Below are 15,946 nucleotides of genomic sequence, written 5' to 3' on the forward strand. Positions count from 1 at the left end.
ACATATAATCCTCAATGGATTTTAATGCTTCAAGTCCAAACAATGCAATGGTCCCTGGGAAATATCCATGGAGTAGCCTACAAAAAAAACAACAGAACGAGGGAAAGCACGTGGAGGTGGAGGCTCAGATACTACTATGGTAGTAGGACTGGCCTGGAGTAAGTCGATTATAGTTATACCATCTAATGTCCATACATGACTTGGTAATGTGTTGGACAAAAAAGGAACATAATGCATTCGGATATCATAAGACATAATTGTCCTGACTGACGTAACAAACGAGCCAAGATAGTCAGAGATAGAGTCTGCATTCCATACGACACCCTACTTTTGACCAGGACCCATCTCTGGTCAAAATTAGTGCACTACATAGGTAATAGGGTGCCAGAGAGCACCACCTGTCCAGGGATTTACCCTGGCTGCCTGAAAGGTTGTCTGTCGGCCATGTTGTTCTTTAAAGATCTGCTGCTGTAATCCTTAGCATTATAGCTGTGTTTATTCCACCTGTCCTCTGGCTGTCCGTCGTTCAAGGACAGGCCCTCCTCCTGACACAGACAGCTGAGGAGCAACAGTGACCACAGTAGTAGACACCACACCACCCACTTCATGTCTCATCCCTCCTACTCTCAAACGTTGTGCTCTGCTGTTTGTTTGCTCACAGACTGACACTATTGTCTTCTTATAGAACACTTGTCATATTGTCTATGATTGTCTCCTCTAGTACCAGCTGTGCCTTTGTACATGTGACACCACACATCCTATGACTCCTGCTTTGATGATGAAGCTCACAGCCAAGAGAGTTGTAGGTTTTGTTTGAGCATCACTTGAGATTGCTGTCTCAGATATTAGTTCAAAGCCCTAATGCACTAACAGTGCTCTATGCCTGCTTTCACTACTCAAGGACTTGCTCTCCAGAACTACTTTTGTTAGCCTTAGATTTTCTGATAGTTTGCCTTACAGATAAGTTAAATCCATTGTAATAGTTTTAAGGTCTGTCCGTTGTAAGAAAGACAGAGGCACTTTTTGACTTATTTAAACACAACCAGTACCGTATACAGCATGGTAGATGATGAAAAAAATCACACAAAGGGAGCAAAGAAATACCATTGTTCCGCAACTAAACACAGACGTGTGTTACAGCGGAGGGGAAGGTGAGGTGAAAACAACTGATGTCAAAGCTAATAAAATGCATGAAATATAAAGGAAGGGGATGTGAGAGGCCCCATCTAGAGGCCTTTCAAGGCGAGCAGCGTGAAGTCCTAATTACAGGGACTTAACACTGGCCTGTGCTGCACTCACGCTGCGCTGGTCTGGAGTTTAGACCTGCTGCTCCCGCTGCTAGGAGGAAGGAAAAGAGACTGACTGACCCTTTTTCTGCAGGCTGTGGATGTTTCCCAATGGAACCCTATTCCCTATATGGTGCACTACTGAGCCCTATGGGCACTGTTCAAAAGTAGTGCACAATAAAGGAAATTCAGTGTCATTTGGGATGCAGATAGACGGAGCCTCTCAGGTCTGAGACTTGGGGCATAACAAGACGTTTCCACTTTCTTCTGCCAATGGAGAGGAAAAATATAGTTCCATTGTCTGGAAGGTTAGGTATAATCAGATTAGGCAACATTCTGACCTTGACTGGACCAGTCTGAAGGAAAGAGGAGGGGAGAACTGGAGAGGAATATTCCATCATCAAATCAGGCACTTTCACAACATTACTCCTGTCAGGTTGAACCTTCATGCTCACTGAGTTTACCTGCAATAATGATCACAATTGACTCCCCGCTGTCCAATCACATGGCACCACCTGCTGATCACAATGAGTGAAGAAAATGTACTTGGAAAAGGACCAGAGATTGAGAGAAAGGAACTGGTCAAGACTTACTGTGGCTGTGTCCCAAATAGCAGGCACCCTATTCCCTATATAGTGCACAACTTTTGACCAGAGCCCATAGGTCTCTCTCAGTTCACTACATAGGGAATAGGGAGCCATTTGTGGCATAGCCTTGCAATACATAATACAGTACCTTATAGATGGTATCATGAACGTGGGATGTTTTTTATTTTTGCCCTTTTTTGTTGTTGCCCTTTTTCATCTAATTGGTAGTTACAGTCTTGTCTCATCGCTGCAGCTCCGTACAGACTCAGGAGAGGCAAAGGCCAAGAGCCGTGCATCCTCCGAAACACAACCCAACCAAGCCTCACTGCTTCTTGACACAATGCCCACTTAACCCGGAAGCCAGCTGCACCAATGTGCCAGAGGAAACACCATACACCTGGCGACCGTGTCAGCATGCACTGTGCCCGGCCCGCCACAGGAGTCGCTAGTGTACGATGGGACAAGGACATCCCTGCCGGCCAAACCCTCCCCTAACTCGGACGACGCTGGGCCAATTGTGCACTGCTCCATGGGTCTCCCGGTCGCAGCCGGCTGCAACAAAGCCTGGACTCGAACCCAGAATCTCTAGTGGCACAGCTAGCACCGCGATGCAGTGTCTTAGACCACTGCGCCACTCGGGAGGCCTGAGGGTGGGATGTTTACCATGTGAATCAGATTGCACATTGTTAACCTTGGCACCTGGCCTCCCTCCCTATGCTGTCAGGGTTGAAACCCTCTTTAAGACCAGTTAGTGTTTGTTTTTATCACACAGCTTCAAAAGGCAGTTGTGGAGTATATTCACATGATCCAAGAAGATCAAAGGAGACAGATTCATATGGTGTAATAATGCCTATTGAGAGATTACTTAGGTGACTGTTACCGTTAGTTACTGTTTATAGAGTAAAAAAAAAAATCATTTTTGGTTATGCCTCAACTTAAACTGACTTGCAGACTCAGACGGTTTTGGATGCCTTCAAGGGTGACTAATATCATAAAGTTATTGAGCTCCTTCAATTAGCTCAATCTCCAAGTGACTCTCGTGGTGACGTCAGAACAAATGCTATGTGGCAGCTCCATGCTACCGTTTGGACCCATGGCTCTGTTATTCAATTCACCCATGGCTGTGCTACCTGGAGAGGAGGGGTCATGAATTTGTGTCACTCCGGCAATGAGGAACAGAGGACTGGTAACTAGCTGGTAACCATGACGATGCACTTTCATTTTTCAGCCTGGCTTGTATATCCCAGAATGCAATAAAACCGTCTGGCTGCCATGTCTGGCTCCAGACCTTTTTTATTGACTGAAAATGTTGAGCCGCTAAGATTATTAGGTGGAATATGTGGCTAAATTGTGACTTTTTAGTGCCAATTTTTTTCTCTTTTTACTTGAGATGTTGGACATCATTAAGCAGACATTGGACAGGAGTGAGTCACTAATTATAGAGGAGAGAAAGTCCTATAGTGTGTCCCAAATGGCACCCCATTCCCTACAAAGTGCACTACTTTTGAACAGAGCCTTATGGGCCCTGGTCAGTAGTGCACTACTTAAGGAAATAGGGAGCCATTTCGGATGCAGCCTATGTGTTTTATTGAGGTTCTGCATGTCTACTGTACCAAACCAAGACTCCAGTAACTCTGTTGCTAGGGGCACAGGTCATCCCAGTCTTTCTTTATATTTATGTTGGCCAATAGAGCAGAGTTTCCAAAACTTGGTCCTGGGGCACCCCCTGGGTGCATGTTTTGGTTTTTGCCCTAGCACTACACAGCTACACACACTACAAATAACCACCTCATCATCAAGCTATGATTATTTGAATCAGCTGTGTAGTGCTAGGGAAGGAAAAAAAAGTGCACATAGAGGGGCCCCAGGACCAAGTTTGGGAAACACTAGAGAACAGGCTTTGTGCATATGGGTGTCTGAGTGCAGTCTTGTTGTTATCTCTTAAAAGTTTGTGGAGTCATTTTTTATGTGTTGTTAGGGGGAGAGAGAGGTGTGTGGAAGTGTGGACACAGCGGTCAAGTAAAGCCAGATTAGCCAGAGGAGGTTGGGGTGCCAGGCCAGGCAGGGCCACCCAACTGTGAGAAGGTCTGCTGTTTGTTCAGAGCTGGGGGATGGGTGGGGATTCCTCCTCAACATGATTCTTTTGAGTGCCTTGTCATTTTACCTCCATATGAATAAAGATTTGATATCACAAGGACTTCAGTCTTTAGTTATAACCGAATTAAAGCTAGAATCCTTGATTTAAACAATAACAAAGGGTCTCTCCACCTCTGTTTTGGTTAAAAGCTGAGGGACGGGCCTGGAGAAACTTAACCACTCTCAAATTCATAGACAGAGCTATGGAGGCATGGACTAACCATCCATGATATCAACATTTGAGTTTAAATAATGTTTTGAGGCCGTACAGTTTTTGTTTACATTTAATTTGTTTAGAAACATTGGAGTAAAACAAGCTTTTGGGTTCTAATTGGGTAAGCCAGTTGAACTAAGCTCAAGAGGCATTTATAAATTATATTCTTCAAGAATCAATGGGTATATATTAATTTATAAGTCCAACAATGGATGTAGCAACTAAGGATTCTAGCTTTAAAGCTCGCCATCACTTTTTGTCCCTATTTTATAGCTATGAACGTAGCTGTTTTTTGTTTCTAGTGAATTATCCATTTAGACCAGCCTTTTACAGTAATTAGTGGTTCGAAATTGTTATGGGAATAATTCAAAGCCTTTAGTTAATAGTCAGCACTAGCACAACAATGTCTTCTGTTGATGTTTTCTTTTATGAGTTTCTCAAGTACAATAAAACATAGCTCTTTTTTTATTGGTGGCCATTTGTTAAAAAAAAAATGGAATAAGTACAATTTCCTGTTTCACATTTAAATGGTTTTCAAGTTGTTGGAGAGGATTTAGTTGCAATCCAATGCCACTGGACTAAATCTCATGAACTGTATCATAAAGATCATCTCTCAGTTTATAAAACTGCGGCAGGCATTTCACTATCCAATCTACTGTATACTAAAGAAACCCAAACCGTAAAATTCACTGAAGGTTATTATTTCAGTTGAAATGTTTTTGCCAGGCACTGAGTCACTGAAACATTATCAACCTCATTTCCTACACTGACTTAGCGTGTCTCAAGGACAACATGAGCCCCAAACATTTCTCTCTCATCCAGGAACCTAAATCTAATTAACGGTGACAACAGATGTTCTTTGTAAGAAGAAATTATTGTGACCTTTCTAGGGCTGTTAAGGTTGCTTTGAATGCATTGTTTCGACTTATCTTTGATGGTGTGGTGGGCCTGGGGAATAACAGAGTTTATGTGTGGATTAAGAGGAGTGTGGCGTGGGTGTGCTCTGCCTACACAGACCTGCCTCTGATGTAGCGCCAAAGCTCACAGTCTGTGACATTTTGCCTGACATTCAGGTGAGAGACCATCCACAGGGTCCAGGGAAGGGCTGACTGACTGACTGCTCTTTTCATTACATGTATATAAAGGGACTTCCCTTGTTGTCCTGTCTCATGCTGAATATGAGAAATCATATCATACATTAGCACTGTATAATATCTAATATATAAACAAAACATACAGTATTACCATAGTTTGGCAACATCTTTCATATTTTACATACCATAGTTATTATTTATTATGTTAGATTTGATGTGAATATGCAATACTTCATATTGTATAAAGTATCAGAATAGATTTCAATAGGATCAGAGCCTCGGGCATAGATAAGAGTTGACTATAGGCTACTCCCTACGATATACAATAAGTGCAGGACATGACTAATTGCTTTTAATTAACGTTGGCCCGTTAAGAGGATCAATGGCGCCATCAACAATGATCCAGGGTGGATGAGGCTTGTAGGCTCAGGCCTGGAGAGAGGAGGATGGGGAGCGGAGAGGTAGGACTGGGGTTTGAAATATTGCCTCTCAAACCTTTAGTGGGCGATCATCAGCAATCAGCACCATAGATCACACTCGTAGATAGACATCAGGACTGTGTGAACATTGGTGTGAACGCTAACTCAGCACAGGTACAAGACAGGTGAAGTTCAATATGGCAAAGGAAATAGGGAAAAAATAATTCAACAAGTGATATCTCTCCGTTTGGATGCCTATGTGAAAGGCATTGTGTGAATGGTTATATATTGATCAGGCTAGGCGTGACAGCGGTGATCGGGTCTATTGCTGCTGCGAGGCTTAAGGTTAATTGGACAGAGAGAGTCTGTCTCTACAGTTCCAGTTGTGATTATGGCGATTCCTGTATCAACACAGCTAGGCCTCCAACCTACAGTAGAGTGTGTAACAGGAATGCTTTGGTCCGACATTCAGTGAATACATATAGAGGCGCCATGAGTGATTCTGGGGAGCTCTGCTCTCGTCATCCATGCATGTGTATTCTTTGCCCAGACCTTTGGATCATCCCTGGTCACCCTGTCTGGACCAACACTCTGCATCCATGTATACATTTTATGTGTGGGTGGTCCCAGGAATCAAACCCACTACCCTGGTGTTACAAGCACCATGCTCTACCAACTGAGCTACAAATGGGACCCTTAGGGCTCTGGTCAGAAGTAGTGAACTATATAGGGAATAGGGTGCCATTGTCATAAGCAAGAGCTTTGAAATATGTATCCTCCATTGCATGCTGGCCTGATTTGAAGGGGCAATCAGCAGTTGCTACATACAATTAATGATACAATAGATATACAAAAGTATGTGAACAACCCTACAAATTAGTGGATTCAGCTATTTCAGCCACACCCATTTCTGACAGGTGTATAAAATTAAGCACATAGCTAGCTATGCAATCTCTGTAGACAAACATCGGAAGTAGAATGGCCTTATTGAAGAGCTCAGGGACTTAGGATGCTACCTTTCCAACAAGTCAGTTCGTCAAATTTCTACCCTGCTAGAGCTGCCCAGGTCAACTGTAAGTGCTGTTATTGTGAAGTGGAAACGTCTAGGAGCAACAATGGCTCAGCCGCCAAGTGGTAGGCCACACATAATCACAGAACAGGACCGCTGAGTGCTGAAACGCGTAGCGCGTAAAACTCGGTTGCAACACTCACTACCGAGTTCCAAATTCCCTCTGGAAGCAATGTCCGCACAACAATTATTCGTCGGGAGCTTCATGAAATGGGTTTCCATGGCCGAGCAGCCGCACACATAAGCCTAAGATCAGAATGCGCAATGTCAAGTGTCGGCTGGAGTGGTGTAAAGCTCGCCGCCATTGGACTCTGGAACAGTGGAAACGCGTTCTCTGGAGTGATGAATCATTCTTCACCATCTGGGTTTGGTGGATGCCAGGAGAACACTACCTGACCGAATGCATAGTGCCAACTGTAAAGTTTGGTGGAGGGGAATAATGGTCTGGGGCTGTTTTTCATCGTTAAGGCTAGGCTCCTTAGTTCCAGCGAATGGAAATGTTAATGCTACAGCATACAATGACATTCTAGACGATTCTGTACTTCCAACTGTCACGTGTGCTCCCTCTCTGGCCTCTAGGTCACCAAGCTGCTCGTTATGGCGCACACCTGTCACCATCGTTACGCACACCTGCTCGTCTTCAGACTCTGGACTCCATCACCTCCCTGATTACCTTCCCTATATATGTCACTCCCTTTGGTTCCTTCCCTAACGCCTTATTGTTTCTGTATCTGTGTCATGTCTGTGCGTTGTTTGTGTTTTCTTGTTTTGTATTACGTTTATTTATTAAACCACTCACTCCCTGAACTTGCTTCCCGACTCTCAGCGCACACGTTACACCAACGATTCTGTGCTTACAAGAGTTTGGGGAAGGCCCTTTCTTGTTTCAGCGTGACAATGTCCCCGTGCACAAAGCGAGGTCCATAAAGAAATGTTTTTTTGAGATCGGTGTGGAAGAACTTGACTGGCCTGCACAGATCCCTGAGCTCAACCTCATCGAACACCTTTGGGATGAATTGTAACGCTGACTGCGAGCCAAGCTTAATCACCCAACATCAATGTCCGACCTCACTAATGCTCGTGGCTGAATTGAAGCAAGTCCCCCCAGCAATGTTCCAACATCTAGTGGAAAGCCTTCCTAAAAGAGTGAAGTCTGTTAGAGCAGCAAAGGAGGGACCAACTCCATTTTAATGGCCATGATTTTGGAATGAGATGGTTGACTAGCAGGTGTCCACATACTTTTGGTCATGTGTATGTACCCATTGATTCTTGAAGAATATAACTTAGAAATGCCTTACGAGCTTATTTCAACTGTCGTACCCCATCAGAACCCAAAATATAAGCTTATTTCATTCCAATGTTTGGAAACAAAGTAAATGTAATCAACACTATAAAGCATCAAAACATGATTAAAACTATCATTTTGATATCATGGATGGTCAGTCCTTGCATTCTAGCTCTGTCTATGAATTTGAGAGTGGTTAAATTTATCCAGCCCCATTCATTTTTTGTCATTTAGCAAACACTCTTATCCAGAGCAACTTACAGGAGAAATTTGGGTTAATTAAATGAATAGCCTTGCTCAGGTTTTACTTAATGTCCTTTAAAAGATTAATATTGAGTGTGTGTGGGTGCATGGCAGGTTTTGAAACAGACAGTGTTGAGGAAGGCTAATGGAAAGGAAAACTAACCGTCCTAGGTTGTGTCCCATTGGGCCGTAGGGCCCTAGTCTAAAGTACAGCACTATAAAGGGAATAGAGTGCCATTTGCTCTGGTCAAAAGAAGTGCACTATATAGGGGATAGTGTGCCATTGGGGACACATCCTTAATGTTCTCCATTACCCCACCAGCCAGCCTGCATGTGGGACCCTCCCCATGCCTCCTCTCAGTCCTCCCCTAGAGAGACTAGATCAAACATGACTGAAAATAGCCCTGCTAAGAGGGAACATTTATGTATGATTCAGGTCTATAAAGCCATATTGATTTGCTGCTTCCCTCACTCCACTCCCCAGCCCCCACTCTGGCCAGTGTTGGGATAATTTGTCCCCCAGGTCTAAGGTTGCATGTGAATTTTCTGTTGTGTCAGCTGAGCTGGGTGCAGCCAGCAGCACATGCAGTAGTGCTGCTTGTTCGCTTCAGAGGAGGTGGAACTCTAATTACACTGCTTTTAATTAAGAGCTCATTGCCTAGGAAAGCAACATCTTTAACTCGTTTATTGCCCATAGTTACCGGACATCTCCAAACTGTAATGGGCACATTTATCAAGATCAGCAAAGAAGTATGCGTGCCCTTCGGGTTTTCACGATAACACTCTTAAGATAATTTACTCAAGCAGAGAGTAGAGATTTTGTGGCTGAGGGTACAGTAGGAGAATGGGGGCCACAGGATGTACAGCATGTAGCTCTCTTGTGATATTCAATGGTTTGTTCGTGATGTTTTGTTGTTGACTGTCAACATAAATGACCTTTTCACCCTGAGAGTAACTGTTTAAGGTGTGGCCCTCCTGCTTTGCTCCTTAAAGCATTGTGGTTCAAAAATGCATTTCCTCTGTACTGTGAGCATTCTAGCTACTGCAAGTGCACCTACAGAAACAACAATCACAGACATTTTTTGAAAGACTATAAACCACAAACTGCCTAAGGTCTTGGTTGTGAAAAAAGATCATGTCCATGTATGCCTCCCAAATTGCACCATGCTCCCTTCACAGCTCTTGGATGATGGGCTGATATTATGAGTCACCTCCCCCATGCTTGGGACCTGTAGGGTTGGTTGGCACTGGAAGATGCTCTCTGCCTATACTCTAGAAAGATCCATGCAGCAGGGGATACCAGGAGTGGTGCCAGGCATGGTGGGCTCCACCTTGGATTTCACTGGCCTAGCCAGGACCAGCCAGGACCAACCAGGCGCATACAGTACAGCCGGTACCCAAACCAGAACCATCTGCTGTCCATTTTCACTGCCGTGCTCTCTTGATACCTTCCCTGCCAACGGCCCTCATCCCCCACCCACACACCACAGCAGTCACCTGAATCTACTCTGAGTGTCTAGTCTCTATTCCATCAACTGGCAATGCAGCACAGCCTGTTCCCTATGGTAAGATCTCTGCTTTTATATACGGGGGTTGTAAAGTTTTCCGTCAGATAGAATTATGTGATGCAAATTGATACTGTGAGTTATTTTTGAAATGCAGACTGCACTTCACTGCACTGTGTTTCAAAATGACACCTGGGTACAGTGCTCCCAGTGAAATGCAGCCTAGCCACCACCAACTGTATTAAATGACTTGATACTGCTGGAGTAGCTCACATACAGTATGCAGGTGGCCATTTACCATAAACAGCCATCCCTATTAGCGCTACCACTACTCTAATGGCAGATTAGTCAACACAATCTGCTGCTGTGCACTCCAGTCGAGGAGACATTTCCCTCCACTCAACAACCATCAAGCACTCAGCCTTTCAGCATGCTCTAAGCATAAGTAAAACGTAATGTTCAGAGGAGGAGAATTCAATACAATGCATGAATGGTCTGTGCCTTGCTCAGTAAAGAGTGAAATGTTGTTGTACCTCCCTTTCATAAAACATAAAGGAAATAATTTATAACACCACAATCACTTCCCTTCCCCAGCTTTTGTTTTGTATGCATGAACAGGTGGCTTGAAAACCAGGACACTTTACCTGAGCCTGAGGAGAAGAGAAGCCCTGACAACTAACCAATGCATTTGGCCAGGTATACACGTTCCTCAAAACAAAGTTGGTCTTTGGGCTTAATTGTCTTAGTGTTGTCATTTTGTGAGGTGTCCATGCTGTGGAGAATGACATCTTAGGACATGCACTATGTGCCCAGGTCAAAAGTAGTGCACTATAAAGGGAATAAAGTGCCATGTGGGACGCAGACGTCTTTCCCCTCTCAGTTTTATGGGCTCCCGAGTGGCGGAGGCGGTCTAAGGCACTGCATCTCAGTGCTAGAGGCGTCACTACAGACCCTGGTTCGATTCCAGGCTGTATCACAACCGGCTGTGATTGGGAGTCCCATAGGACGGCGCACAATTGGCCCAGCGTCCTCCGTGTTAGGGTTTGGCTGGGGTAGGCCGTCATTGGGAATATGAATTTGTTCTTAAGTGACTTGCCTAGTTAAATAAAGGTTAAATAAAAAATGTAATAATAACGTTTGGTCTACTGCACAGAAATCTCATATGCCTTAACTCTTAACATATCTCAGATTGCTTACTAGGTAATAGTATATCAATCAAGTCTGGAGTCAATGTGGAATCTATCATAGAACCATGTCTGGGAAGGGAACGTGGGAGGGAGGGTTCATATTAAGAACAGGAGAGTGCAGAAGAATAGAGAGGAATTGTAAAATATTTTTTTTCACTTTTGGAAAGAATTATGATTTTCTCCTTTCCATCGGGTTAAGTGGCTCATCACAGCCCTAAAGAGACCTATCTCAATGATCTGTCCCATAAACATCATTACTGGCCTGATCATCAGCCACCTTTTCCACTCTCTTTTCCAAAGACAGTGTGCGTTTGAGTGTGCTTGCGTACGTGTGTGTCTGAGAGAGAGAGGCAGAGAGAGAAGGGTGTAACTACACTTATTGCGATAGATGGATGCCAACAGTACATCTGTGAAGTTCATAAATATCACAAATAATACATGTTTTATCGCTAGTGAATTACAGAAGGTTTCAGACAGTACGCAGACCGTAGGCTGTAAATGGCAATCAGGAGAAGTTAAAATTCCTGATAGTTCCCACTGCTAAACTCCTCCTCTCTCCAGATTTCAGGAATACCATTGAAGGTAATTTCATTAGGTAGAAAAACAGCTTGCAGGCGTTATGCTCATGTGATTATTCACATTAAGTCAGGGAAGAGAGAGACGAGCTAACTCCATGTTAAGTGTTTGCTATTAAAAGCTAATGCCCCATGTAATTCAATTACGTTTTTGAAATTGGTATCTCATGATGTCGAATATGATTTACTATTGGGTGATAAAATCATCAGTGTTTTATCCTCTGCCTGTAAATCATGGCTGCAGCAGCGACAGTAAATTATAGAATCATCAGATATGGATGTATTACTAGATACAGAGCGGTTATATACAAGTCATAGTATTGATTCAACTGATTTACTGTAGTGTCGAAACAGTATATTATAGTATATTTTCATCATGCCCTGCTGCTGTTGCTAGTCTCTGTCACCCTGATGAACAGGAAACACAGTAAGGTTATTGCTTGACATGAAGTCTTCCTGTTTACTGCAGAATCTGTCAGTCTGTGGTGTGTGTGTGTGTGTGTGTGTGTGTGTGTGTGTGTGTGTGTGTGTGTGTGTGTGTGTGTGTGTGTGTGTGTGTGTGTGTGTGTGTGTGTGTGTGTGTGTGTGTGTGTGTGTGTGTGTGTGTGTGTGTGTGTGTGTGTGTGTGTTTGAATGATTGAGTGAGAGAGAGCGAGAGAATACTTATCTGACATAATGCAAAGTACAATGTATTTTCTGATGTCTTCAAGATGAAGTTATAGTCCATTGACACAACCAGAGGATGCGTCTGCTACAACCTCACAGTCAGTACCAGCTGTGTGGGGTGAAACTGTTTTCTATCTCTCTGAATGAGTCAAAATGTTGTTACAAACAAACCACACAAACTATCTGATGACTCAACAGATTTTTTACTCAAGTCATTTAATTTAGTGTCATTGCAAATAGATTACTATGATATACTCCAACACTAGCACAGAGGGTGGGTAAAAGTTCAGCAGCTTTGACAGGAAACACAAAAAACTAAGATGGTGATTGTGTAGTCCACAATGCAAAAAAGAACCATACTACTAAAGATGTGATGGAATGCTAGTGAAATAAACAAAGCCTACAATACTCATCGATCTATAGCAGCATCTAAGATGTGTACTGTATTAGCTTACATTACATAGTGCCCAACAGTTGACCCACATGTTTACAATTTCAAAGTAGTCAAGTCTTTGTATATTTTGCTTTTCTGGGCTCATCAAATCTCAGAATGATCCTGGAAAATTGGTGTAACATTAAAGTTAGCTAAAGGAGACACTGAGGAAGAAGGCTGTTGAATCTGAGGAGGATTCCCAGTTGGCCTATTGTGTAAAGAGGGTCTTACTTCATTCACGTTCTGCTGCATGATTCACATACTCTGGAAGACACTTGTTCCTGAGGTACAGCAGCACAGCTTTTGTAAAACATGATGTAGCCAGCTGGAGAACTGAAGAGTCTTTTTTATGTGCATAGTATTCCTCCATATTTGATTCCAATTGTGATTTTCCTTGCAGGACATTTCTAATGGCAAAGTATATTTAGTAAATTGCTAAATCTGACTAAAAGGAAAACACAGCCATGAAGTGAAATAGTGGGAAATTTTGTGTTGTAAAACAATGCCTTTGTGAGGGATTTCCAGAGCAGCAGGTGAGAAACAGTGAGTTGACTTTGACAGTGTCTGTCTCTGAGGACTCCTGCAGAGATGAGCTGGGCTGAATGATGCATGGCATCGTCGCGGGCAACGGGGAAACGTTGTTATATGAGGTGACCGAGGAGATGAACAGACACATCCTGCAGTATGACATTCAGCTTCTACTACTAAGAAGTCAAAACGCTGGTTTTCAACTAAGTGAGAAGTGAAATAACGACTACTCCATAAAAGAAGCAGTTCTGTTCAAACAGATGTGTGCACATAATAACATATAGAGCACTAGGAGAGTAAAGTGGTTCTAAACAACATAGCCATACACTGTGTACACTGCTCTACACTGTGCATGTGTGGTGTGTGTTTGTAAAAAAACAGCTCTGCTCAGAGGTTTGGAGCACACACCCTCTACAGCTGATTCTGACAGCTTCTCTTGCACTCACTCACACACACACACACACCCACTCACACAAGACACACATCTCAATTTGACTAGAGCAAGTCTTCCTATGAGGGTATTTAATACCCTCATAGGAAGACTTGCTCTAGTCAAATTGAGTCATCACTCTCAATGATACCACCATGGGATGCTCAGGGCTGTTGATTTTGGGCTTTGTCCTAAGTGTGTCTCACTGCTTGGACATGCTGGGTAAGTCTGAGGAGTTATAATCCATCTGTGAGTGTGCTGTTCTGTTTATGGGTTGAGTTTACTAGCCCTTAAAGACTTGTTTATTAACCTGTGGAATTTTACACTGAACAGAGGTGCAATAGTTTCCCTGCCTGATTAGTCTAATTATAAAGGCTTACAAGCAATAAACACAAGAGCAAAATCAATTTGAAATATTCTGAATGCATTTTGACTATAGCATTATCAACACAAAAAAATATGGAGTCGATACATTTTATTTTAAACAACACTTTATTTCTGACATATGTTTGTACTACAATATTATCTGTTAGTCTGCTATTATTGTCCAATGGTGTCAGCTATTAAAACCCTTTTGGTTGCTTTAATGATCTTTTAAATGCCATTTATGACCTTTAATGATACCATTAATAGTATTGCAATGGCTCCACTGAGTGTGTTTAGGGGAAATTCCTGTGTGTTGTTAGTCGACAATATTTTCTGTTAGTCAGAAAGACCTCACAGTTTGATCTGTGTGATCTGAACTTAGGAACTTCAGTGTGTATTTTCAATTGGTAGATGAATGAGCGCCTCTGAGGAATAAATAGGTCTGTAGGTTAGAACCACTGCACCAACAGTATGACTTTCCATCCCCAGATCTCTCCACTAGCACATCATCATACAATGCATTAGTTACATCACCACACTGATCTATTTGTTGAATCAAAAGCAGTTCTTTGTCAATATAAGTAACACATTTTCAGTTGTCTTGCTACCCTCTGAACATTGAATCATCTGCAAGCATCCATGAACGCCTGTTGTTGGGTAGAAGCCAAGATGAAACCGCAGCAGTTTCATATGACTATGCTACGATATATTGGCCCTATATGGTACTTGGGTAGCCTAAACTACATAAAGCACCCTAACCTGTAAACAGAGACAGATGTCAGTGCCTTAGGGACACAGAAAAAGTGCTAGTGGACATTATTTTGTATTTTAGGCTGTTGCTATGTGATTATTTGCAGTGTATCCTTTAAGTGTGCCTCAGATATGCAATCTTTGTAATGCCTTTGCCATTTTTATGAACCATAAACCCACAAGACAAGATATATTTGTGTGGAGCTGTCCCTCTCTTTCTCGCTCTCTGCTCTCTCTCTCTCTCTCTCACACACTCTCTCACGCTGTCGCTCTCCATCTCTCTCTCTCTCTCTCTCTCTTTCCCTCTTCCTCTCTCTCACAAACACATGCACGCAATCCTTACATTACTTAATAACGTTTATTTGACAAATGAATAAGTGCGCATTTTGGGATATTGTCAACTTTGTGTTTGTTTCCATATGTTGTTATGTACAATCCACCACCACTTGCTGTTCTCTGAATTTATTTGGTCAAAGATATAAGTGTTGTCCTCATCAAAGTGTCCTAACAGGACAATATTTTACAGGATTGTTGATGTGAGGTATTAGACTGGGTATCCATTGAGTGTTCCCCATTACCCAATGTACTCATCAAATCAAATCAAATCAAAGTTTATTTGTCACGTGCGCCGAATACAACAGGTGTAGACCTTACAGTGAAATGCTTACTTACAGGCTCTAACCAATAGTGCGAAAAAAAGGTATCTGTGTGTGTGTGTGTGTGTGTGTGTGTGTGTGTGTGTAGGTAAGAAATAAAACAACAGTAAAAATACATTTGAAAATAAGAGTAGCAAGGCTATATACAGACACCGGTTAGTCAGGCTTATTGAGGTAGTATGTACATGTAGGTATGGTTAAAGTGACTATGCATATATGATGAACAGAGAGTAGCAGTAGCGTAAAAGGAGGGGTTGGCGGGTGGTGGGTGGGACACAATGCAGATAGCCCAGTCAGCCAATGTGCGGGAGCACTGGTTGGTTGGGCCAATTGAGGTAGTATGTACATGGATGATGGTTAAAGTGACTATGCATATAAGATAAACAGAGAGTAGCAGCAGCGTAAAAGAGGGGTAGGGGGGGGGGGGGGGGCACACAATGCAAATAGTCCAGGTAACCATTGGTTACCTGTTCAGAAGTCTTATGGCTTGGGGGTAAAAACTGTTGAGAAGCCTTTT

Source organism: Salvelinus namaycush, chromosome 23 (assembly GCF_016432855.1).
Source record: "Salvelinus namaycush isolate Seneca chromosome 23, SaNama_1.0, whole genome shotgun sequence".
NCBI lineage: Eukaryota > Metazoa > Chordata > Actinopteri > Salmoniformes > Salmonidae > Salvelinus > Salvelinus namaycush.